Source organism: Furipterus horrens, unplaced genomic scaffold (genome assembly GCF_987537825.1).
Source record: "Furipterus horrens unplaced genomic scaffold, mFurHor1.1.pri manual_scaffold_11, whole genome shotgun sequence".
Taxonomy (NCBI): domain Eukaryota; kingdom Metazoa; phylum Chordata; class Mammalia; order Chiroptera; family Furipteridae; genus Furipterus; species Furipterus horrens.
This window is the reverse complement of record NW_028327181.1, coordinates 62,702,623-62,729,736: the sequence shown is the minus strand read 5'-3', so window position 1 is coordinate 62,729,736 and position 27,114 is coordinate 62,702,623. Positions and strand designations below refer to the sequence as shown.

Here is a 27,114-nt window from a genome sequence, read left to right as displayed (position 1 = left end):
GAGCCACTGTGGTCGCCTTGCAAGCTGGCTACCACAGGCAGTGTGGGCAACGTACCGGGAATTGTGAGAAGTGTTTAACACTGGTTCTTTCTTGTAACCCTCACCATCACCTTTAAAGAATGGTGGTATTTTTTAAGACAACTAACCAATGGCAACAATTAAATTAGTCTTTAAGTAATTTTTAAAAAAGAAAAGAATGGTGTTTTTTCATCTCCACTTTATTTTATTTATTTTAAAAACATTTTTGGCTTTCAAATTATTTTGTGTATTTTTTTTTCTAAATCAGCTTACGGTCTCTTGTAATATATTTAAGAAGAGAGACTACAGTGATTATTTTTTTCAATTTTATTTATTTATTTTTAGAGTGAGGGGAAGGGAAGGAGAAAGAGAGGAAGAGAAACCTTTATGTGCACGAGAAATATCAGTTGGTTGCCTGTCGCACACTCCTAACCGGGGACCTGGCCCACAACCCAGGCATGTGCCCTGACTGGGAATCAAACCAGTGACCTTTCAGTTCACAGGCTGGCACTCAATCCACTGAACCACACCAGCCAGGGCCAATTATTTTAACCTTCATCACAAAGACAATACACGCATTAGTATACAGAATATAAATTGTGAAAGCAATTTCCTATGCATTTAAAAATGTACTTAATGGCAGCTGAGAAGTCCACATAAACTCTACAGTTAGATCTGGTGTATTTTCAAATTTCCATTTTATAGAAAAAGAAACTGAAGCACAGAGATGTTAATGAACTTGTCCATAATCACACACCCGGCAAGTCTCTGAGCTTTGGTTTGAACCTAAAAACTCCAACTCATCACACTTCATGCAGACTGCACTGCACTGTGCTGCCTCTTGGGTACACATTAGGCAGGGGTCCTTGGAGGAGTGGTGCTCAGTCCACACTGCCCATAAACACCAGCTGGGCAGCTTTTACAAATTCCTGATGCCTGAGCCTGACCACCAGGGATTCTGACCTAATTGGTCCGGAGTTTGGTTCTATTATGCAGAATCATAGAGAAACGGCCAGCACTGCTTGGAGGTCAGATTGTGCCTTCCCTGAGGTCCTTTCCAAATATGACACATTATCACCTGGGTGAAATGGAACCTATTTTATTACCAAGCATGTTGGGGCTCAGATATAACATGTAGATGAGTTCTCAATTCTTACCTTAGGCCCCATGGAGGTAATGTCTGAGCTCAATCTTGAAAGGCAAGTAGATGTTGAACAGGCTGAGAAGGAAGTGCATTACAGCTAGAAAGAAATAGTCAGGAGACACCTAATGCCAGGGTAAAATTTCAAGAATATAAATTATTAAGGAGGGTCTGCTGCATGGGCAACAGCAGACCCTCCATATCACCCTGCCCAGGCTCTGTAGCTTCATCGCAAGGTGTCGATTCAACGCGGGAGGAGACAGATACCGTGTCACTCCCGAGTCGGACTGCACAGCCATTCTCGGCGGTGCAGATAGACTCTTAAGAAGCTACACCATCGTCTCTCGAGATGGACGGCTGCCGACGACGAAATTATTAAGGAGAGAGTTTTTACAGAAGTCCTTCCTCAGATTCTCTAACTGCCTGCCTAATTTCTCCCTCCCTCATCCATGTCTCAGATTCTAGTCCACTTTGGCCAGAGCACCGTTCCTGATGCAGGTACAGAGAATAAGCAGGAAAAAAAAACCAACAAAACCCTAGGTCACAGAGTTGCTGGCATGATAAGTCCCTGTGGAAGAGGGAGGGAGAGAATTCTTATTAAATTAATTATTGGCTATTGTCCTCTGCTTCTTGATCATGACATTGTCCTGAACTTGAACCATGGGGCCATGCTGTAAATTAGGCATTATAAGCATAGAAGGACTAGTTGGGGCTTCTGTGCAATGTTCCTGTCAATCACACCATGTCTGCCAACCCTGCTTATCAGTCTGAGCTCACAACTGCCAATAGCATTAATCCTGGAGGCAGAATTGTATAATGTTCATTCATCCAGCAAATGCTGACTGGGAGACTGGGCCCAGCACTGATCTAAGCATGAAAGATGCTGTGAACCAAGCAAAGAGCTTGTTTTCGTGGCGCTCTCCAGAGAGAAAAGCAGATAATCTCTAATGGGACAAGAATAAGGTTGATGTCAGAATCCTTAATAGGAAGCAAGAAGACACTAGAGATGTTTTCCCAAGTGTTGAAAGGAAGAAAATTGGGACCCTAGAATTCTTCATCCAGCCAAGCTGTCTGTTAAGTAAGAGAGTTAATTGAAGTTAGTGTCACGTACTCAAGGAGGAGGCCCCAAGGAGGCTTCTCACACCAAAACCTGCTTTGGAGAACATTGTTGGAGGAAGCTCTCCAGCGAGGAGAAAAACAAAGCCAGGGAATGTTTTGAGATATATGGCATGGAAATAAGTTAGTTAAGTTCTTTGCTGTCTAAATAAATAATGACCAAAACCAAAAAATATATATAATAAGCCATAACCCAAACTCCAGACAATAGCAATAACAGAAGGAAAAAGACCAGAACTAGTGAAACACACCTGGTACATGTCTCTTTGGGAGAAAACAAATAGATATTGATAAGCTTAAGAAGTTAAATGGAAGTAAGAATACATCTTAATGTGTGAGGAGTAAACCCCACAAGAATAAAAATAGAATGTACAACTTTTCAAAACAGTGGAAGAACACTATTCCATCCAATGGAAGGTGGAAAAGAGTTAAAAAGAAACAAGATGAAAGTATGAAATAGAAGACATGAAATTATATAGTAGAAATAGTTCTAATATGCTGGTGCTGAGAATTTGTGTAAATAGGTTAAAGCCACCAATAAAAAGATTCTCAAATTGGATTTTTAAAATAATCTAATATTATATTTTCTACAAAGGAGGCATAAAAAGCACACAGATTTGAAAGGTTGAAAGAAACAGAGATGAGCAGGAACACGACCGGTTCCCTCAACCCTGGTAACTAAAAAATACCGTTGCCTGTTTTGAACTTTAAATAAAAGGAAAGAATATAATTGAACTAGAGAAGAGCAGTTCTTGATGATGATGATGATGTCCCATGAATAAGGGTTATGATTAACTCAACTTTCTCCACCTAAGGTCTCCAAAAACTACAAAACAAACTAAAAGAAAACAGACCGCTGGTGAAACTAGCTTACCAACGCTACACATGTCTGAATTCCAGTGGTAGACACAATTTAGGGTCCAACTGCTTCCACCCCTCTGTCCCCACTATCTCCATATAGAACTAAGTCCCTTTGGGGGCTAAAAGTACCCTGAACTGATCATAGACCCCCAGGTTTTATAGTTGGGCTCTTCTTATCTTTGTTTCTTCATCTGCTAAATGGGTTTACTTGTCCTGTCTAACTCACAAGGATTTGAGAAGGAAGGTCAAAATAGTGTAAGGTATGTGAAAACAACTTGCAAAGTATTATTAAAATAAAAGCCGTCATAATTATGAGTTTAAAGGAAAAATATCCAGATGATGCCAGCCTACAATGTTTTTAAAATCTTTAAATTATTTTACTTTTAATGTGTAATATTTAATAAGACATAAGATGTGTTTTGATTTGTGGGAAAAGATGAGCCCCCGAATTGTACTCTTAAGTCCCCTGGTTTGTGTATATTATTTATTTATGTGTTAAACTTCAAATTATGTGTAATAAACTGTCTGTGGTGCAATGCTATTGATTTTTATGCATTAAAAGCTGAATTAAATGTGCATTACTCTGGGGTTGGTCAGCATGAGGGGAGCTTACAAAGTTTTGAGGGAAAATAAGTGAAGACCATTATGGCTCTGTAGACCTCCTCTCCCGCTGAACGCTGTCACCCTGGGGAAGTTTCACTGCATTTCAGTTGCACGTACATCCTTGCCTTAATGCTTCCCGGAATGGTACCTAATGGCAATGTGGCTACATCACTTGCTTTATAAAGCAACAGCTGCCTTCTGCAACCACATCTCGGACATATTCTAGAAAAGTGTGGTTTTTTAAGTATGTTCTGTATGAAATACAAAATTCCTTGGTAAGTCTTGTTTGTTTCATGTTTTTATTAGCTCATTCATTCATTCAACTAATATTTATTGAATATTTACACTGTTCTAGGCATTTTGCCAAGTTGTATTTTTCATCACCAAATTATAATACTTATCTTTGTGACCAGTAACTGGAAGTGAATCACTATCCACATGTTGTCCTTGGGAGAATAAAGAAGCAGAGCTCTGGATTAAATTCCCACCATTAGTACCTTCCACCTGGAAGACCTTGGTTCAGGTTATTTTTCAAATATGATTGAGCTTTTCTTTATGGCTTAGGATATGATCGATATTATAAAGGTAGTATGTGTATCTAAAGAAAATGGTATTTACTGTGTGTAGGATAAGAAGTTTGGTGTGGAGACATTAAATCAATGCAATAAATTATTAGAATTTTTTATATTCTTATAGATTTTCCCTTTACCTTGCAATTAAAAATGTGACCAGACTGCATTTAGGTCTTGTTGAAATTATTTTTACTTGATACTCTGTTTTATTATCAAAGTTTTACTATCTTCAGCTCTTGAATGTTTTCCCTACTGGATTCTTTACTATCCCTATTCCATCAGTTCTGTGCTCTGCATCTGGGATTCCTATTACAGGGCCCTTTCGTCACAATTCCAAAATTCTAAAATCTTTCAAAACCAAAAATTTCCTTATAAGCTGGCAACATTTATTTGGCAGTAAACCCTGACCTGACATGATGTGAGATTATGTATCATGGCTATTATTTCCTTCAATGCTTTACTGCAGAAATGTAATTTTTTTGATCACACAGTGCCAACCTCCACCTTGCTGGGATGTGTGTGTAATATCAGTGTACACACCACATCCTCTCTCTAAAGTCCCCAGATGCTGAATCCTGAGGCACATCTGTCTCTGAGGAATTTCAGTGAGGATGGCTGCCTGGCCTACATGTCTACCCTGGGTCTCCCAAGTGGGTCCTCCACATCACTCTTAGTTTTGTTATTTTCATGCTTATCCTTCAAGTTCTAGATGAATTTCTTAAGCTTTTCTTTTTCACCAAATTAATTTTTAGTAGTTCTGCCTCCACTGTGGTTTTTCTTTTGGCATTTGTAGTTTCCTTCGCCATTAAAATACTTCCTGATCTCAGAGGAATTCTCCCTTATGAATTCTTGCTCTGTATCGGCCAATATTCCCTTCAATTTGGCTGGATAAGAATGGGAAGCAGAAGCTCTGTTTGCCAGAGCCTTTCACATGCAAAAAACAGAAACCCAGCTAGAAATGGCTTGAGGGGAAAAGGACTTTATTGGAAAGGCATTGGGGAGGCTGACTGACTTAAGGGAGTCCTAGGAGCTAAGACATCTCCAGGGGCCTCAGAGAGATGAAGCAGGAGCTTCATGCTGCCAGGCCATATTCTCTCTCTCGCTTTCTCTCTCTCGCTTCCTCTCTCTCTCTCTCTCTCTCTCTCTCTCTCTCTCTCTCTCTCTCTCTCTCTCTCCTCTCCCTTCCTTGGCCTCACTGGCTTCATTTTCTCCTATTGCAGTAAAAATTTTGTCTTCTGGTTAGAAACATGAACACCTTCACACCAAATTCACACCCTTTTAGCTCTGTAACCCAAGAGGTGCTAGAATTTCTCTCTCTGGCTTGAGGGAAACATTTCAAGAATAAACTTTTTGGTCTAGCCTGGGTCTTATTCCCAGACCTATGCCCATATGATGAGGCCAGTTATCAGAAGAAACGAGGGCAAGATGCAGAGCAGATTAAGAAATAACATCCATGAATAACATCATAAATTTTATAAAATGTTCTACAAATTTACTTCAAGTGGAAAATGCTTCCTGATTCTCCAGGGAGTTTCTCTTCTTTGATTTGTGGCATCTTTTCATAGATACAGTGATGGCTCCATGTTTGCTCATTTGGGAGAGAGCCCCACCCTGTGGGTGTCGGGGTGGACTGGGTGGATGTCCGGGTGGATGCCTGGTGCAGCTGTCTGCTCAGAGAGGAAGCCCCGCTGTGCTGGCTTCCTGCCTGCCCTGTCTGCCCTCCTCAGCCTCCACAGCAGGAGAGGAGAAGCATTCTGTCAGAGTTTGCCTAGCACCAATTCCAGGAGCATGTCAATGGGACCCTTCACAGAGTGTCTGTTAGGTTTCTGTTCGCTACACGTAACCAAAATCCCACTCAAACTGGTTTAAAAACAAAGGTTTATTGGATGCCATAACTGGAGAAGTCCGTCACTAGGGCGTGGTTGTACATCATGCAACCAGGGCTCCGGCTTTGGTTCTGGGGATTCCCTGGGCCCGTCCTTCCACAGTTGGACTCATCTTAAGCTAGTGGCAAGATGGCCACCACCGTTCTAGTCACCGCCTGACAACATCAGAGTAAGATAGATGGTCACTTCTGGCAAAAAGATGGAACTTTTTCAGAAGCTACCAGCAAACTTCTCTTTACATCTTAATGGCTCCAGTTGGTTAACAACCCTTTTGTGAACCCATCCCTTGCCCAGGGAATGCTGTGTTTTCATTGACTGGGTTCACAAACCAATCAGCGTTAGGGGGCTAAAAATTCCCTTAAGCCGCGCAAGCCAGTGCCTGGTGCTGGGCATAAGGTCAGTTCTTCTTAATGCACTTGGGCTTGTAAGGGAATATGAAAACCAGGAAAAAATCTGAGCTGTCGCTAGGAAGGAGGAAATAGGTACTGACTGGTTGGAGACCCACAAAAAACACTCATCTGGTTTCCACATCTCATGCAAGTACTTACCATTTTAAACACTTTTGGAAATTTCCCAAGAGAATTGGGGAAGGGATAAATTTAATGCTTATACTCCCTTTGCTATTTTACCCCCAAACCCTTAGAAGCCACCCAATCCCAATTCTTCATCTTACAGATAAGGAGACTGAAGCTCAGAGAGACTACCCAAGGTCACACTGTGACTACAGCTGGCTGTAAAATTATTTAAATCTTCCCAGCAATTTTTCTGAAACCCATCTATGGTGGTTAATTTCATGAGTCAACTTGGCTAGATCAAGTTAGCCAAATATTTGGTCCAGTGTGATTCTAGACCCTTCTTCATAGGTAAATTATAGGTGAAATTAATGTTTAAATCAGTAGAGTAAAGCAGATTACCCTCCATGATATGGTTGGGCCTCATCCAATCAGCTGATGACCTAGAAAAAAGACTGACATCCCCCGAAGAAGAAGGATTTCTTCCAGCAGACGACATCGGGCTCTGCCGCAACTCTTCCCTGAGTCTCCCGCCTGCCGCCTACCCTACAGATTTTGGACTTGCCAGCCTCCACAATCACTCGAGCCAATTCCTTAAAACAAGTCCCCCTCTCTATGTCAACATACAGCCTACTGGTTCTGTTCCTCTGGAGAACCCTGACTGATACAACTGACCTGAACTGCTCTTTAGCCTGACTGTGGACCCAGCCCTCTGAGAGAGTTGTTGTTGGGGCATGTTGTCTTCTCCATCTAGCCCTGCTGCTGCTGGTTCAGACTGCATGTCCGGGGCCTGGGCCATTTTCTGGCTCAATGAACCCTTTCTCTGGGGGTGGGTTGGGGAGGGGCTGTCTAACAATGAGTATGGAATTAGTTTATAGTGTTATAAACTGGAGCGGTGATTCTCAACCTTTGTCATCTCACTGCACACGCAAACTAATTACTAAAATTCTGCAGCACACCAAAAAATATACATTTTTGCTGATCTGACAAAAATACAGGTGTAATTTTGATTCATTCACACCATATGGCTATTGTTGTGTTGACTGTTGTCATTTTTTTATTTGACAGTCTCAGGGAAAAGGGTTCAGTGCCCGTGACTAAGTATCAGGTATTGCACATTTTAAAAATTGTTGCAGCACACGAGTTGAAAATCACTATACTATAGTATTATTTAAAGAATTAGCAAAGTAACTAGTTTTTAGCTGGTGAGAAGTTGATGTTAAGAATAGTGTAGGAAAGAGAGAAGCCAAAGAACTTATATGCATGACCCATGGCCATGAACTAAGGAAGGGATTGCTGCAGGGAAGGGGGGTACTGGGTGGAGGGGAGCAAAGGGGGAAATATCGGGACAACTGTAACAGCATAATAAATAAAATATACTTAAAAAAACAACTTTGTGCAGACAAAATCTTCCTATGGGAGAAGGTAGATCATAAAACTGGTCAATGCAGCACTGCTTTGGCTAAAGGGTTTCAAAGCTCCGGAATCCTATCCTCTTAGCTCTTTCTCAATAAAGCACCCACTGTGACTTCTGCTCTATATCATACAGGAAAGGATTACACTTCCGCTCTCTCGAACAATGAAAGAGAGCCTGGGTGGACTTAATTAACTCAGGGAGGCATCACATGCGCAGTTTCTCATTGACACAGATTCTTTCCTTCGTAAAGAAATGTGCTAAGCCAAAGCCTGTGAAGTATTTACTCATAGCATAGTGATTACCAGAGGGAGGGGATAAATAGCAATGGAAGGGACCTGACTTGGCATGGGGAACACACAACACAATACACAGATGATGTGTTATAGAACGGTACACCCGAGACCTATATAAGGTCATTAACCAATGTCACCCCAATAAATTCAATTTTTTAAAATGCGCTAAGCAAAAAGCCTGTGAAGTGTTTGTACACATACACAAACAATCAATCAGTCAATTTAGCTGCCAAGTTTTAAGAAGACTTTTTATTGTGGAGAAGGCACAACAGAACCACAAAAAGCAAACAAAAAAATTTTAGAGTGGGGAATCTTTTGCTACTCTCTACAAAGGATTTATGAATATCTATCTTAACCATTTTTGATTATTTCATTTGGTCTTTAAGGGCTAGAATTGAGACCTCCGTCATGAAAAATAGATGTTAATATTTTTTGTGGGTAAAACTAGTGTAACTTCCAGCAGAAAGGTCTGGTATATTTAACATAATGTGAGAAACTAAACACTACCTCTCTCCTTGGCCTGTTGTACCAGGTACTGTGCTATGAATTTGTACACACAACCTCATTTATTCTCAAGCAATTCTCTGGGAAGGGATCATTTATTATTCCTGTTTTATAGCTGAGGACACTGAGGCTCAGAGATGTTAAGTAACTTACCTAAGCTCACACAGCTAGTAAGTAGACACTGATTGTATGGTTCCAAAGTTTATGCTCTTACAAATAGGATATCCTACTAACCTAGATAATACTATGCATTTGGACCTTTTAAATGTGGAATAAACTGACTCAATATTTCAGTGATCATTCAGCTTTCCAATCTAGACATGCCTCAAAGGGGAGACCTGGATCTCCTAGCTGAAGAAGCACCAGAGACCCCGGAGACCTCCCTTGGGTCCCAGGTACCTTTGCAGGGATACTAGCAGAGTTAGTTCTTACAAGGAGCAGTCATCTTTCTCCCTTATAGTCAGCTAAAATTTCCTCTGGGATTGCAAACTAATTTTAACAAGCCATAGTCAGGAAGAGGAATTTGCAACTAAAAATAACTTTTGTGAAAATAAATTCTCTGAATCTCTTCTCTGTTACTCTACATATATCATCAGTGACTGAAGATAATTATGGGGTCACGGGATATGAGAGATGAAAATAATTATAACCTTACTCAAATAATCTTAATTTTTATTCTTGGTTATCAAACATTTTAGCTGTGTTATCTGTCCCATTTTTAATAGTGATGATTCTCTGTAGATAATCCAAAGAGCATTCATCCCAATGGAGTTCATTGATGTTTGCATGTCTGTGCTTTATTGGAAGATAATACGTTTTTAGGTGCTGATCCTAAATATGCCACTATGTAACCGAGTGAACTTGGGTAAGTCACATAAACCCATTGGGCCTTACCTTCTTCATCTCTGAAATGAGGGATTTAGATGACACACTTTGCAAACTTCAACTCTAAAATTCTAATTTTGCTAGTTGCTTTGAAGAACCTGGGGGCATGCAATCTCAAGTTCCCCCAGTAGAGGTCAGCAGAAGTCACCAAAAACTCTGAGGTCTCATTAATCCCAGTTATGGTGTAAACAGTTTTAGGGCAGTCCCTATTCTCCATGTTACTTACCCGATTTTTAAGATTGGGCCAGGCATAAAGGCAAGTATTTTCCTTGAAAAATTAAAGCAGAGATACATTGTCTGCATTGGGCCTCTTTGTGAATTGCCTGGTGTACAATAACCAATCGGGAAATGGTTTAATTTGCCTGACAGAAGGCGATACAAAGGGTTAGGTAAGGTTTTATACCTAGAGTCAGTGTAAATGATAAACTTGCTACAGAAAATTCCATTTTATCAAAACTTTCTCTTTATAACAAAGGATTCCTAAACCCTACTTATTAACCTATTTATTTTGAAAAATATCTCAGCAAAACTTTTCTTTTTCTGTTTTTTTCATCTTTATTGAGACATAATTGACATGTAACTGTGTAAATTTAAGATGTAAAACTTAACGATATACCTACATATTGTGAAATTATAACCACAATAAGGTTAATTAATATATCTGTCACCTCACATAGTTAAAATTTGAAAAATTCTTGTCACAAGGGGGTTTGACCAATATTTTTTCTCTCTCTTTTGGTTTTATCAGAAAAAAATTATTTGGGAAACACACCACTACAGAGATAGAAATGTCTAATAAATAGTCAAATGGGATAAGCACTTTTCAGAAACTGGAGGTCGTGCTGTGCTTCTATGATAAGGCGTATATACAGGCAGCAAGGCAACTGCAGGCAGGCGGGGGGCGGGGCGGGGGGCTACAGCAAAGGTCAGAGGGCATGATTGAACAGAACACTCCAGATCAGATAAAGCAAGCACAGCCTGCCAGGGATGAGGATCAAGTAGGGACCAAGCAGAGACGAGCAGAAACAGAATCTGCTACAATCCACCCACATTCCAGAGACCATGGCCAGTCCCCAAGGGACCTCCCAATGACACATGCAGAAAACTATAAAGATTCAAAGCCAGACAGCTGTTTCCTTAGGCTGACCATAGCTCAGAGCTCCCTGGAAAAGGTTTGTTTGCTCAGATGACAAGAAAGTGGAAGGAAGTGTTGATTCTAAGAGAAACTTTCTGCTTCTGTCTGAAGACAACTAATTCTAACTCTGGCAACTGTCTTGCCTAGATCCAACCCGGCTCTTTGCTCCTCTGGCTGTGCTTTTGGTAGCTGTATCAAAGCTCTGGAGTAAGGATGGCAAGCCACTGCCTTGAGGGATGGGGGAAGAAATGACTGTAGTTTGTGATTGCTGGAATATGACATCCACATACCCCAACACTGTACAGAAGATGTGGTTGTCACATGATTTAAGGGGTTTTTATGAAACCAAAAAAAAGACACCTCACACCTAGTAGGATGTGATTATTAAAAAAAAAAAAGAAAATAACAAATGTTGGTGAGGATGTAGAGAAATTGGAAACCTTGTACTCCGTTGGTGGAAATATAAAATGGTATAGCCATTGTGGAAAACAGTATGGAAGCTTACCAAAAAATTAAAATTAGAATTACCATATGATCCAGCAATTTCACTTGTGGGTATTTGCCTAAAAGAATTGAAAGCAAGGTCTTGAGGGGATATTTGCACACCCATGTGCATAGCAGCAGCATCACAAAAGCCAAAAGGTGGAAGCAACCCAAGTCCATCAACAGATGAATGGATAACAAAATATGATACATACTGTACATACCATGGAATGTTATTCAGCCCTAAGAAGGAGGGATATTCCGACACCTGCTACAATGTGGACAAACTTCGAGGACATTATTCTAAGTGAAATAAGCCAGCCACAGAAAGACAACTACTATATGATTCTACTTATACGTGGTACTTAAAAACAGTCAGATTCCTAGAGATAGAAAGTAGAATGGTGATAGCCAGGGGCTGGGAGAAAGGGGAATGTGGAGTTGGTGCTTCATAGGTGCAGATTTCAGTTTTACAAGATGAGTGGGATTGTGGTGATGGGTAGTGGTCATGGTAGCCCAACAGTGTGACTGTGCTTAATGTCGTTGAACTGCACGCTTAACAATGGTTAAGATGGTAAATTTTATGTTTTATATTTTTCTACAATAAAAATACTAGAAAAATAAAATAATCTAGCGTATATTTCATCGGAAAATATCACTTTTTTGGAAAGGTAATAATATTAAATACTGAACACATACACACTGTACTTATAATAACCCTAGTAATAGCTGCCTCTTAGTTAGGGGAAGTGTGTAGGGCACCAAAAGCGCAATAACACTGTACTTCCCATTTTAGACAAGGAGACCGCCTGACTGCAAAGCTGTGCTCCTAAATGCCTCTGGGCCTCTTCTCTTACAACAGTTCCTGCTTTGCTCACCCTATTCCAGGGGCACTGGCAGCCTGGAAGTTCCTCCTGCAGCCTCAGGACCTTTGCAGGCATTTCCCTCCCCACCAGGAATGTGATTCCCCCAGATACCTACATGCCGCCCCTCCCCCTCACTTCCTCAGGTCTCTGACCACCTGTCACTTTATACACACAGGAACTACTGCACCCCCCTCTTTGTTGTTCCTCTTTATGCTTACTGGTTTGCCTGTCTCCCCAGCTAGGACAGAAGTCCCATGAGGTCAGAAGTTTGTTTTTCCCATGGCTGTATCTTCTGCATTAATGAATGAGCGAATGAATGAATGGTTATTGGGAGTAGTGTGACTGGTGGGCAGAGCAGCAATGGTCTAGATGCCAAGATTTCAGGGAAGGCCACTTCCAAGCCCTCGTTCTTCGTACTAGTGACTGAACTGTACAGCAGAGCCCGGTTCTAGAAGCACCTCCCTCCCTCTTCCCCATTCCTCTCTATCAGAAGGTTGACTTACCTCTCCTCCCACCCCAAGCAAGTACCTCCCATTTGGGCCTTTTCTGCTCAGTATCTGGATCAGGAGATACTCAAGGTTAGTCTAACTAGGAATGGCAGTGAGATCCAGGAAAGGGAGCCAGCAATTGGGAGCCAGAAACTGCTAAGATCCTCTGGGGATAGCGGGGAGGTCTGTTTTACCCCTGAAATCTCACAGTGATTTCTTCCCTCTGGCTAGTTTATGGCTGATTCACTTAAGCTGACTTTTCAAGACTGGCTCAGGCCTACACCCCATGCCTTGCTGCCATTCAATTCCAGGTTGGTGTCCCTCTTCGATGGCCCCAGGGTAGTCACAGTCCCCCGCACACTCACCACGGCTTCCCTGTCTGTGCTTACTCCAGACTGGAGGTCTTGCTTTCCTTCCTGGGGCCCCAGGGCTCGTAGAGCCTTGGGCAGATGGCAGGCCCTCAAATAAATGTTTGTTGAAGAAATAAAAGGGGAAACGGGGAGGTGACCAGAGACAAATGCAACTGATTCACATTTTGAGGGCCAGCACTACATAGCATAAATTAGTGCCGTGCTTTTTCTTAATGTCTGTAGCTACAAACACCAGTGCCAGTCCGAGTCCCAGAAGCCACCACGTTTTCTTTTTTTTTTTTAAGATTTTATTTATTTATTCTTAGAAGGGAAGGAAGGGAGACAGGGAGAGAAACACCGATGTGCGAAAGATACATGATCGGCTGCCTCTCACACGCTCCCAACTGGGGACCTGGCCCGCAGCCCAGGCGTGTGCCCTGACTAGGAATCAAACCGGCGACCTTTGGGTTCGCAGGCCAGCGCTCACTCCAGAGCCAGACCAGCCAGGGCACCAGGTTTTATTTAAGATAGTGTCTGACTCAAACAAAGATGCTTTGCCCTGCAAAACCAGTGTTATTACATTAGTAACACTGGTTACTGCCTGCATTAGTCCCTAACCAGCCCGGAGGGTACAGACAGCAGCACCATGGGGTCCTATTTCCTTCCTTCCCTCCAACTTGGCACCTTCTTCTTCCAGCTACCTCCTCCTGGGGGAGGCAGGAAGATAGTTTATAGAGGGAGGGGCGGGGGAAGGATGAACAGTAGGGGAAGAAGCCCTGAGGGTGGGAGAGCACCCCACCTTTCTTCCAGTTCCCTCTGGCCCCCTGGGAAGGACAGGACCCTTGCTGGGATGCTTCGGGAATGGCCAAAAGGCTGAGAAGGTTCAGCTCCCACCACACCCAGAATTTTGATAACGCTGTTGCTGTTTTCCAGATTTTGTGTTCACCTCACCTGTGGAACTGGTCCATTTCATTTCCACTCCACCAAACTGACACGTCTGCAGTGACAGAGTGACCCAGTGACTGTACATACCTTCATGAAGCAGCTCCCTCACTTGTTGGCTTCCACCTGGTTCTGTGGTCTGGTGCCCCTCCTGTACCATAGGCGGCTTTAGCCAGCGCATACACTTTGAGAACCCCTGCCCCAGACTAGAGCCAACTTCCCCAAATTTGCAGGTGTCACCTGAAGGTCCTGATTAGATAGATCTGGGGATGCTCTGAAATCTATTACAGAAGCTCCCCAGGTGATTTATCAAATAGCTAATGAAAACCGAACTCAAGAGCAGCTGACCCCTTCCTATCTGTTCGGCCTAATTTCCTGAGCATGCCTCCTGCGCTTCCTATGGTTAGCTCTGCCCAGAACAACCCTTCCCTCTTCCCCCCTTCCCCATGCTCGGCTGTCTGGGGAACTCTCCATCTGTCATGTTAACCTAAAAATAAAAGGCCAAAGTAAGAGGCAACAGACATTTATTTGAGACCCAAAAGAGTATTCAGGCACAAACGCAAATAGTGTTCTGATTAGAAGGTGAAGGGAAGGTGAATCTGAGAAAGAGAAGGGGAATAATTACACAACAGAAGGAAGGAATTCCTATGGGTGGAACATCTACAAGTACAGATAAACTACCATAGTGATGCTAATTCTAAAGAATGTCTTTAATTTTCAGTCTGGTAGTCATAATCTTTCCCACTATCTGTGCAAACAGTTCTTTAGGACATAGTGTTGCTAGGCGCAGTCCAGAAGTTATTCACTGTGCCCTGTCTTAACATTCTACAGGCTTGAGGGGTAAGATGGACAAGGTAGTTCCTATGGGATGGCAGCTCCAACTCTGTTTTTAAGTGGCTCCATTTATATTATTTTTTTACAATCAAGTCAGCTGAGATTGGGTTTCTAGTCTGGGAAGCCCCTGTCCATCACTCGTACCACTCTGATGGAGTCAGGCGTGTCTTCTGCTCCCACAGTTCTGCCTGTTTCCCTCTTGGAGCCTGTGGCTGAGGCTCTGTCCGTTGAACCCAATTCCCTTCCGAGCCTCTCTTCCTGTGTTGTCTTCCTCCACTGAAAATGCCCACTCACCTCCCTTGCAGCCAGGGGTTACAGGGAGTACTTCTGGATAATGTTGAATAAGCACAAACCCACTGAGGGTTCCTGGAAAGCCTTAGCTTGCTCAATGCTGGGGCTGCCCCTTTTCTCCTTCCTGCCTGGTTAAAAATGGCTGGATCTGCCATCTTGGCACTCAGAGGGACAGGCCAAAGTATAATAGGCACGAGCAGGGCAAGGACAGTGGGCCAGGTGCAGAAGCTCACCAGGGCAGAACACCCCGGGTGCCTAGCAGTGGACAATTGTGGGGTGGGACCTCCCCCCCAGAGTGACCTTTTCTCCCCTAGCATAGAGCTAATCATGTGACTTAGATCCCCCTGACCTTTCATATTGCTGGTCATGAAGTTTGGACTCTCCCCTGACCTTTCCTCCCCTAGTATGTTGCTAGTCATATGGTACAGCCCCTTAGAGGGGGAACCAGGGGGCCGGAGAATAGCCTGATAATGAAACCGGAAATGTCAGCGTTCCTGCTGCCTGTCACTGCCGGAACCAAAAAATAAAGGCAAGGACTGAATGTTTATGAGTGCTTTATTCAGGTGGCCAGTGATCTGAGAAGACAGTGAGTTATGTCCCCTCAAAAACCATCTGAACATCTCATTTCAAGCTGACATTTTTATAGGGAGAAGAAAGGGTAGGTAAGGCGTTTTGAAAAAGCTTAATTAGATAAGAGTTGCTGCAATTTTCCTAATACTTCTTTATTTGTTAATCAATTCTTTATCTGCATCACTGCTATCCCTCCCTGGAACACAATGGCTCAGATACCATCTCTATCACTTGCTGAACCCCTGGGGCACAAAGGCTTAATTGCTTGTCAACCTCCTGGAGTCATGCATTCCAGTCCCTGGAATAACAGCTTTCCACATGCATTAATCACCTAAGCCTATGAACTAAGGTTAAAATCGTTAACTCTTGAGTTCTCCTATAAATAAGACTCCCATACAAGCCCTTCGTGACCACTTCCTCAAGCGTTAAGTCCCCAGGAAAATGAGATTCTGACCCACATCAGATAATCTTAGAAAGAAAACCTTGCGTTTGTTGACCATGACCATGGAGACAGAGTTTGGTCAAATTTAGAGACAGCATCTAGGCCTCAGTTGTGTTTCAGCTCCAGGCCCAGAAAAGCAACAAGGCCAGGCAGGGTGGCATGGCCTCTGCTAACATCAGGACCCCTACCTTAGTGCTGACCAATCAGTGGAGACCACGACCCTGAAAGGACACACCTGGAAAGCTGACGAATATTCTATTGAAATTGTCCCCGGAACCTCCCCTAAAATCCTGCTTTTAAAAGCCAGAGTGCTCATTCTCTCTCTTGAGCACACCTGGAGACTTTCCCCACCACTACCCCCCCACCCCCTTAATTGCTAGGGCCTGCTTTTTCTCTCTGGAGCATGTCCTTGCCTTTCCCCCGTCTTCTTCCCCTAGGTACATTTTCTTTGCCCTTCATACTCCTAAGCTCCAAGGGCCCTTCTTTTGCTGCTGTAACTTGTTTTCTGAGCCCACACAGCCCAGCTGGCTCACTTACTCCACAACCCATTTCTTCTACCTCTGTGACTTTCTAAAGAAACTTTTGCTTGTATTTGAGCCTTGGCTCTGAGTTTTTTCTCAGCCAGAACTCAAGTTCTGAGGTTGCTGAACTGAGGCCTAATCATCAAAAACATTCTGGTGCTGTTTTGTTGCTAAAAAGGACATTGGAGCCCCCATCAAGGCATCCTGGACCAGCAGGGCCACTGACCCACTTTCAGACTGCTTACAGGTGTGGGGTTGGCAGTAAGAACCAACTCTTATTTATGAATAAACTGGTAAAAAAGAAATTCAACTGAGTAAATTTGAACATCTAATTGGCTTTATTAAAGGATTCACGAATCAGGCAGCATCTCATCTAGCAACTAGAAGGGATCTCTGAGGATTTACTACAAAACAGAAGTTTTTTATAGAAAGAAAAGTGGGGCAAGGGACCTATTAACAAACGAAAGGAAGAAATTATTTTTAGACCAGGACATCTTTGAGGGGAAAGGAATGGCAAGGGTCTTTACCATGCAGATTACCTCTCCTTTATTTTATTCTTATTTTTATTTTTATTTTATCCTCACCCCAGGACATGCTTATTGAGTTTAGAGACAAAGGAAGGGGAGAGGGAGAGAAACATCAATAGTTGCCTCTCATATGCACCCCAACCTAGGACTGAACCTAGGCATGTGCTCTGACCTGGAATCAAACCCATGAACTTTTGGCTTACAGGATTACACTCCAACCAACTGAGTCACACTGGTCAGGTACAGATTACCTCTTCTTTCAATAGGAGTTGGAGATGGCCCAGGTGACATTGCATTGGTGTTGACCAGGAAATTCCAGACTAATTGATTAAAATTATATTTCTGGGTTAAACAGCAATTAAGTCAAGTATTAAGTCTAGATTTGGTATTATGGGTTTTAGCACAGGTGATGCCATTTGGGGGCTATTGGTTTTCTCTTTAACAAAACTAATAGTTGGGTTTTTTAAAATTTAATCTTTATTGTATTTTTTCCACTACCATTTAGTCCCCTTACACCCCACTCCCCCCAGCAATCACCACACTGTTGTCCATGTCCGTGAGTTCTTTTTCCTTTTTGCTCAATCCCCCCACCCCCTCACCTCCACCCCACCCCCCACTAGCCGTCATCCTGCTCTCCATCTATGAGTCTGTCCCTATTTTTCTTGTTAGTTCAGTTTGTTCGTTAGATTCCACATATGAGTGAAATCATATGGTATTTGTCTTTCTCTGACTGGCTTACTTCACTTTGCATAATGTTCTTCAGGTCCATTCATACTGTCACAAATGGTAAAATTTTCTTTTTTATGGCCAAATAGAATTCCATTGTGTAAATGTTTCATAGTTGTCTTATCCACCCATCTATCGATGGACACTTGGGCTGCTTCCATATTTTGGTGATTGTAAATAACGCTGCAATGAACATAGGGGTGCTTATGTTCTTTCGAATTAGAGAGAGAGAGAGAGATGTCTTCCACCTACTGGGTCCTACCACTGGCTAGGGAGAGGAGAGCCCCCCGCAGGGATAGGGGGCACAGAAGTCTAGTTAATACATGCAGTTTTACTTTGTGGTGCAGGTATGTGGTGTGTGGGGCGTAACTCCACTGTCCTCACAGCCGCAGAGCAAAAGTTGCCAAATGCAAATCACATGCTAGGTAACATTGCAAACACAGGAAGGGAAATTGAGCAATCTCAAGGAGAAATGAAGTCTAAATATGTTCCAGAAGGAAAGCTCATTTCTCCCTATGTTGGTAGAGAGATAATTTGAGTAGGGAGGAGGAGGAAAAGAGGCCAACTCATATTTAGCATTTACTATCTTTGAATGCCAGGCAGGCACCAGGCTGGCTGACATCATCTTCTTTAGTGTGGGGAGAGGAGCCACCTGGAGCAAAGGGAAGGTACAGTCTTAGTAAGCTGAGAGGTCAAGGAAAGACTCCTTTCCACTTGTCACACTCTCTTGGCCTCTCTTCTCTCAAAAGCTGTTCCTGGGAGGTAGAGGTGGGCAAGTAGGGGCAGGGCTTGCCTGGTTGGATTTTTGGGCCTTTGCTGGAGACTGGAATCACTAGATGATATGGAAATAAGTTCAATATTCATATAGTATGCCTTGTGAATGCTGTAATATTCCTGGGCATTCCCATCTACCTGTGCGTAATATAAGGGAAACTGCTTACCTACACATAAATCATACCAGATATTTTCCCAGTCAAGGATTATTTTTATTGCCTTGGCTGGATAGTTCAGTTGATTAAAGCATTGTCCCAATATTCCAATGTTGGGGGTTCGATCTCTGGTCAGGGCACATGTAAGAATCAACCAATGGCCCTGGCTGGTGTGGCTCAGTGGATTGAGTGCCGACCTGTGAACAAAAGGGTCGCCAGTTTGATTCTGTCAGAGCACATGCCTGGGTTGTTGGCTGGGTCCCCAGTAGGGGATGCACAAGAGGCAACCACACAATGATGTTTCTCTCCCTGTCTTTCTCCCTCCTTTCCCCTCTCTCTCTCTAAAAAAAAAAAAAAAATCAACCAATGCACAAATTAGTGGAGCAACAAATTGATGTTTCTCTCTTTTCTCCCTTCCTCTCTCACTCTACAAACAATAAAATAAATTTTAAAAAAGAATTCTTAATGATTAAAAGATATCTACATGCCAGGTTAAATATTTGTCTAATTAGACAAGAAGCTTAAAAAAACAGGCAGTCCAGATCAGTATTAGATACCAGATAATCCTAATTGGATTACAGCTGCCACATAAATTTATTTGAAGTTAATATTCAAGTGTTAATCCTTCACCTCTGGTTTCCCTAAATCTCCAGGCTCTGCATCGCACCTCCAGGCAGGCTTTTTGTCTGGTGGGCAGCTAGCTTTGACCCCCTTACTGGAGCCCACCCTGGCAGTATCTTGGTTAAAACTGGTGACTGATGGCCTGAATCCTGCCCACAGGTGTGTTTGGTTGAGGCTGATTTATTACAAGAGATGATCTGAACTTACAGAGAGATGACTAAAATGTTAGTAAAGGGATGTTTTTTACTTAAAGGAATTTTTTAAAAAACAAAACAAAAAAAAACACTTTAGGACAAAGAGAACAGGAAAGACGACAATCAGAAGAGAAATTTCAAAATGTTTTTGGGAAGGTAGAGGAGTAAAAACTGGTCTAGCAGGGCAGAAGGGGATATTGGTGAGAATTAGGTGATTTTCCCCTCTGAATCCCTGAGGGGACAAGGCTACAAAGGGAGAGTACAGGGCCGGTATGACTAAGAATGAAAACAGGAGAACTAATGGAAAGTCTGTAAGACCACCCCACCCCCAGAATTTAGACTAAATTAATTATAAGGGCTTCAAAAACAGTAGAGGGCAACGACAGAAGCATAGAACCAAAAACAGGGATTGAATGCTTGACAAATGGTTGGACCCTTGGCTTTCTCTTTCTCCCCAATCTTGTCTGCTTCCAGAAACCCCAGAGCCAGGTGGTTACACATCTCAGGTAGTATATTCGGGATTTTCTGAAAAGAGGGTGTTGAGGAGAGGAAACCCTTAGTGCGTGACATTAGGGAGCTTGGCAAGAAAAGATCAGCTCCTCCTCAGCCAGGCTAAGGAGACACTTTAGGGAACAAGGCTGACCCCACACACAGTCTCCAGGGAGCCCTTTAACACCTCATTCTTGAATATAAGCAGGGGACCGGTGCACACCAGACATTTGTGAGACACCTGCAGCAGAAAGAAGGAAAAAGGCAAACCAAGTGAAAAAGAAAAGGAACTCAGAACACAGAGACAACATGGAAAAGAGGGAAACCATTTTTTAAATTAACTAATAATTCAACTAGATAAAGAAAGATCTTGCATTCATAAAATAAAATTAGGATGCTCAAAAAAGGGTCGCGGGTTCAATTCCCAGTCAGGGCCCATGCCTGGGTTGCGGGCCAGGTCCCCAGTTGGGGGCGTGTGAGAGGCAGCCACACATTGATGTTTCCCTCCTTCTCTTTCTCCCTGTCTTCTCCTCTTTCTAAAATTAAATTTAAAAAATCTTTTTTTTTTTAAGGAGCAATCAGAGAACAAGTTCTTAAAGATTACACCTGTGGTGGAAGAAATAAAACAGTTCAAAGATAATTAGAAATAAAATCCAGAAAACCTTCCAGAAAGCAGAACAAAAAGAAAAAGAGATGAGAAAAAGGAAAGACATTTAAGGGACGAATCCAAGTATCCCAAAGCTCCCTCTGGTCCCTGAAGTGTACCAGGAGAACCCTGGCCATAGCCTTTAGGGAGCAAGGACACATGGACCTTTCTCGTCCTCCTGAAAATGAAACCATTCAAAGCATTGGGAGTGGTGGTCTGTGTACTACAGTGGTAGGGAGAGGAGCTGCAGTGATAGTAGTGGGGGTGGGGGCGGGGGGACTGAGCAAAAAGGAAAAAGGACTCATGGACATGGACAGCAGTGTGGTGATTGCTGGGGCAGGGGGGTACAAGGGGACCAAATGGTAGTGGAAAAAATACAATAAAAATTAAATTAAAAAAAACAAACAAACAACTATTAGTTTTGTTAAAGAGAAAACCATAGGCTCCAAATGGCATCACCTGTGCTAAAACCCATAATACCAAATCCAGATTAAATACTTGACCTAATTGCTGTTGAACTCAGAAATATTTTACTCAGCCAGTCTGGAATTACAGAAATCACACTCTCCGCCTCATTTAAAAAATTATTATTTAAATATTCTCAACTTATCCTTTCATATGGGTATTACATGGAATATTCAAAAGGTTCAAAGTCTCCTTCCCACCCCCACCTCCTAGCCCCTCAGGCCCCTAACTAGATCCTTTTTCCTCAGTTTCCTGTAACATTTCCCTAATTCTCTCTAAATGCCATCAGGCTTGTCTTCAGAATGTGTTCAGGCACCTCGAGTTTTCACAAACATGCCCCTCAAAGTCCTTCCAGCTTTTGCCCACTGACCTGCTCCAAAGCCACCTCCACATTTTTAGATATTTGTTCTAGCAGCAACCCCCACACCCAATATCTGTATTTATCTATTGCTGCCTAACAAATTAACTGAAAAGTTAGCAGCTTAAGGAAATGATCAATATTTATCAGTTCATCCGCTCTCAGTCGGTCAGAAATTTGGGCACATCTTAGCTGGGTGGTTTTTCTCTGGGTCTCTCATGAAGCTGCAGTCAAACGTCACAGGCACCTCAGGAAGCTAGAATCTTGGGGGTCTCGGAGCTTGACAAATATGCCTTCCCCAGAAGTCTCTGTGTGCTTTCTGGAGATATTTTATTCAGAAACAAGCAATTACAAATATATGTATTCTTTGCTACCCTCTTTTAGACAAATGGTAGCCTACTTTACATGGCGTTCTGCACCTTGTTTTTTTCATCTTAATGATCATTCCATCAGTATTTAATGCATGCCTAATTCTTCTTACCATCTTCATAGCATGCCACTGTATGAATGAAGCATAATTAATTTAACCAGTCCACTATTGTAGGGTGTATAAGGTTCTTTGAATCTTTTTAAAGAGTGGAATCAGGTTCACACAATTCTAGCCATGCAACTTTAGGCAAGTTACTTAACCTCTTTGAACTTGAGCTTCATCCCTTGTAAAATAGCAATATAAAAAGTCCTTCTCTCATACCTCACAGTCATTGGGAGGATTAAATGAGGTTAGTATGTAAAGCAACAGCACAAAGTCTTCACCAAACCCCTTGCTCAGTGTCTGTCCCTCTGTCATGACTCCAAGAGCCAGTCCCTTCCCTGAGGAAGCACTTTGCTACTTCCAGACCCGCACACTGTTATCCGGCTTCACCTCCTGGTTCAGCGATGAGAGGCTTCAACCAGGATTCCAGTGTCCTATCCAAGGGAGCCTGTGGAGGGGCTCTCTCTGACTGCTGCTCACACGCTCCCATTGTCACACTCTGCATTAGCCACAGAGCCAGCTGGGCTATTTGCCTTGCCTGACGCCGACCTAATTGGTGAGGACTGCAGAGAAATGCCAGGCCCCAGGGCCTGGTGTATCCCTGGGATGTTCGCATTGAGCATACCCGAGTTTGCTGGCTGGGTGGATTTTTTCAACAGGAAGACAAATGTTGAAAAAAACAGGAGAGAAATCCCTGCCATGGAAACAGGAAGAAGGCTGGCGCTGGCTCTGTTTGGGGGATTTATTTATTTATTTATTTAATACAGCAACAGCTTTATCGACATATTCATATGTCATGAAATTCACCCATTTAAAGTGTACATGTCAATAGTTTTTACTATATGCAAGAATTGTACAACCATCAACATCATCCATTTTGGAACTTTTTTGACACCCCAAAACGAAACACTCTGCCCATTTCCACCCCCTCCCCTTCAGTTCTAGGCAACCACTAATCCACTTTCTGTCTCTATGGATTTGCCTATTCTGAATATTTCATATAAATGGAATGCTATAATATGCAGTTTCATGTGACTGGCTTCTTTTACTTAAGCGTAATATTTTCAAGGTTTATCCACTATAGTATGAATCAGTATTTCATATCTCGTTATTGCCAAATAATGTTCCATTGTATGGTTATGCCACATTTAGTCTATTCATTCAGCAGTCGATGGACATTTGAGCTGTTTTTGCTTTTTGGCTATTATGAGTAATGCTGCTATGAACATTCATGTACAAGTATCTGTGCAGACAGGTGTTGTCCTTTCTGTTAATTCATATGGTAACTCTATGTTTAACCTTTGGAGGAATGCCAGACTGTTTTCCAGAGGGACTACACTATTTTACATTCCCCCCAGCAGTATGTGAGGGCTCCGATTTCTTCACATCCTCACCAACACTTGTTAGCATCCATCTTTTCTACTGCAGCCATTGTAGTGCGTGTGAAGGGGTATCTCATGGGTTTGATTTGCAGCTCCCTGACAACTAATGATACTGAGTATCTTTTCATGTGCTTTTTGGCCATTTGCATATCTCCTTTGGAGATATGTCTATTCAGATCCAACTAGCAACTTTAAAAGAATCAGTTCAATCTCAGGAAAGATATGGCTTATTTCTGTGGTTTCCTTAGATGGAGGAAACAGCTGTTCTACTATCTCAAATCCACAACTCCAGAAAAAGTGAATCTTCAGGCAACAGCAGAGTAGAGGTCAAGGCACATCCTATGGTGTGGTGGACACCATGGCCCCAGATGGTGGTTCATTATTTTATTTCTTCTTATTTTGCTTTAATAAACACTTAATGAGGGTTTCTTTATGTCACACTCATTAAATGTAGAGACACAAAGGTAAGTTGTGGGGGGAGAAACAGACACACAAACAAAAGATCTTCAATACCACGTGAACAGAGATGTGTCCAAAGCATGCTAGGAGTGTGGAGGAAAAAAATCAATCTCTTCTGTCAAGAAGGTGTAATGGTGAGAAAAGAGATTGGAATTATGGGAGTTTCATGAAGGAGATCATATTTAAGCCAGTCTTAAAGAGTGGGTATGAGCTTGTCAGGTAAACAAGGAGAGTAAACGGCACAGGGGTTTAAACAGCATGGCGAGGCCCTCTTGTGCCTTTGTAATGAATGGCTTTGAGTGAATCAGTTGATTCCTGTAGAGCAGTCTGATTCCAACTCACTTCTGGGTTCAGAGCGGGTGTGTTGGGCAGAAGGACAGAGTAGGAAATAGAGTTCACTCCAAAGCAATTGAAGCTGTCTGAAAGTTCAGTCTGATTCCTTAGTTGTCAAGGTTCACACAGCCTGATCCAGCCTATACACCAACTGGCAGAAGATGTATAATTCTATGTCCTGTGGAGGAGTCAGTGAGAGGGACTGGAACTGTGGAGAGGGCTGGGTATGGCACCAAAAAGGGGATTGGTGAGAGTGAGAGGGAGGGGGACCCAGAAGACGCACTGTTTTTGTTCTATGCCTCTGTTTGTCCGTACATCTTACCTAGTGTCTACAAACTTGTAATGAGTAACTCAATGAATGACGTCAAAAACTGAGCTCTTGGTGTAAAACAGGTACTCTTCTTCAGTCCCTAGGTTTCAAAACACATCCTATTGCCCCTTGGACCCTTGCCCTCTGGAAGCTGGTAGGAGACAAGTCACAGTTTTCCTAGAAGTTACAGGAGAGCTGCCAGTTGGTTGTGAATTTAGCCCCAGTTGCCCTGTCTGGGTTTGACCAGGTCCCTCAATTTGTGTTGCAGTGGACAGCATGGTGTGTCACTCAAGAAGCTTCCTGATGCAAGTCATTCTACTCAAATGGCTTAAAACAGTAATAAGAGGTTTATCTCACATAGCAAGAATTCTGGAGGTCAGGCAATTTCAGAGTCGGTCAATGTACTAGCAAAACTGGGTCATCAAGGACTCAGGTTCTTGTCATCTCATCTTCAGTGTGCCAGCATGTCCTCTTAGGCCAGCTCCACTCATGGTCCTAAAATGGCTGCTGCAGCTCCGTGCTTCTCATTGCTCTCATTGCAGTCAGCAATGACCAGAATTAGAAAAGGGCTGTTTCTTGCCATTCACCATTTTTTCAGGAGCAAGAAAGACTTTCCCAAAAGCCCCCAGCAGACTTTTCCCCACATCTAGAATGGCTTCACATCCCCTCGCCTGTCAACCACAGGCAGAGGGACCAGATAATCATGATTGGCTTAGAGTTTAACCAATTAGGATTCAGCCTCCGGTCTGGAGAGGAGGCCAGGATCCCTTGAAGCTATGATCACCTGATGCCCAACTAAAGCCGGGGTCTGTTAGGCAGGCCGATAATTGCTACACACATGGGCATTGCGCATGCTTCACAGGCTGTTGGAGGACAAACTCTCCCACTGGCATTTATATGTGCATAAAGTAAACCTCTTTACTTCTATGAGTTCTACTGAGTTCTTCAACAATCCTTGCTCTTTGCTCAGAATTTTAAGTGCCTTTTCTATTTCTCAAAATGTTTTAGCTCTGATAATCTCACTACTAGGTGCCTGCATGTCTGATTCTGCATGTGTGTTCTGTGGGCTCCCACTGGTGATGTCTAATTTCTTTGTGTTTTATTTCTCAATTTTCTTTTAATTTATCTGTAGACATTCTTTGAGTCCCAGGATAAAAGTGGACTCTTTTGGAAAGAATTTGTGCTGGTTCTGTCAGGCAATGGAGAACGCTCTCTGCCAGGAACCACTGGACATCCTCAGCTCGAGGCTTTGAAATTTAGGCTGCAACCCTGTGTAAGAACCAGCTTGGGTTTAAGATTTCTTGGGGGTGAGCTTAGGGAAAAAAGTCTACACTGTTCTCAGTGGTAAGGTTTATTATACGTCATCTTCCTCGTAGACTGCTGGGAGTGGGGGTGGCATTTTTAATTCAGCTGTACCCTGACGGTGGGGACCTTTGGGACCCCATATTTGTGAGGGGATCTCCAACGAAAATCCTCAGACTCTGCAGGCCCCAGAACTTTGCCACATCATGAAATCAGTCAAGTTCACCACGTCTGGCAGAACCCTCAGGGCAAAAGCTGCCCTCAGTGCCTTTCTCTGCAATTATCTGAAGTCTTTACTTTCTCACCAGCTCATAGATATATTCGAGAAGAAAAATTTTATATTTCATCTGTCATAATTAGCAGTTTTCAGTGGGACAGTTGGTAGGATTACTTAGTCTGTGATGTTACTAGACACAAATGCTGTTTTTCTAATTACATATTCATATTCATTGGTTAACAAAAACTGAAAAAAGGACTTAAAGTGAGGGAGTCCTTTTGAAATCTGTTTTTTCTTTTCTGTTAATACATTTTTTAACAGAAAATTGGTCCACATGATACAACATCCCAATAATACCATAGGACATTTAGTTAGTCTAATGGTACATTCAGTTAAGACATTTAAAGTCTCCTTCCCACACCTCACCCCCAGCAGCTCGCCCCATTTCCCTCCTCTTCCAGAAATGTTCTCTCCACATATAAACATTACATGTTTTCCCCTATTCCATCCACTTTTTAAATTCTAACAATATATCTTGGAAATTGTTCCAAACTAGTAAACAAAAAACTTTATCATCCTTTTGTATGTGCCCTGACTGGGATTCGAACCTGCAGCTTTTTGATGTACAGGACAATACTCCAGCCAACCAAGCCAGCTGGCCAGTGTTCTAATTCTTATTATCATAGAGTTTGTTTGTTTTCAAATTAGGAATGACTGTCAGAACGGGTTTAAATACTGGCATCTTTCTATTGATTTTGCTTGGAATGCCCTGTAGATATATATATAGAGAGAGAGCCCCCTGACCAATTCAGGAGTTTAATTATATCCTTGATTATTAGGTCTGTTTTAATGTTATTGTGTTGTCCTCAGCAACATCTTTCACTCTTAATTTTTATCTTCCCTCTCTGTTTTCTACATTTACCATACCTTCTCTCATTACTTTGAACTTTTATC

The 27,114-nt window shown here is 42.5% G+C and overlaps 1 long non-coding RNA gene across 2 annotated transcripts in view; it reads right to left on the bottom strand.

The window, feature by feature from the left end:
* Window positions 1-6,177: 6,177 nt before the first annotated feature.
* The window catches only part of LOC149997994 (uncharacterized), a 61,914-nt gene continuing 40,977 nt past the window's right edge, over window positions 6,178-27,114 (bottom strand). For both annotated transcript variants that reach the window (XR_016514290.1, XR_016514289.1), the window contains exon 3: window positions 6,178-6,352. This is a non-coding gene — a long non-coding RNA (uncharacterized LOC149997994). The remainder of the gene's footprint in view (window positions 6,353-27,114) is intronic.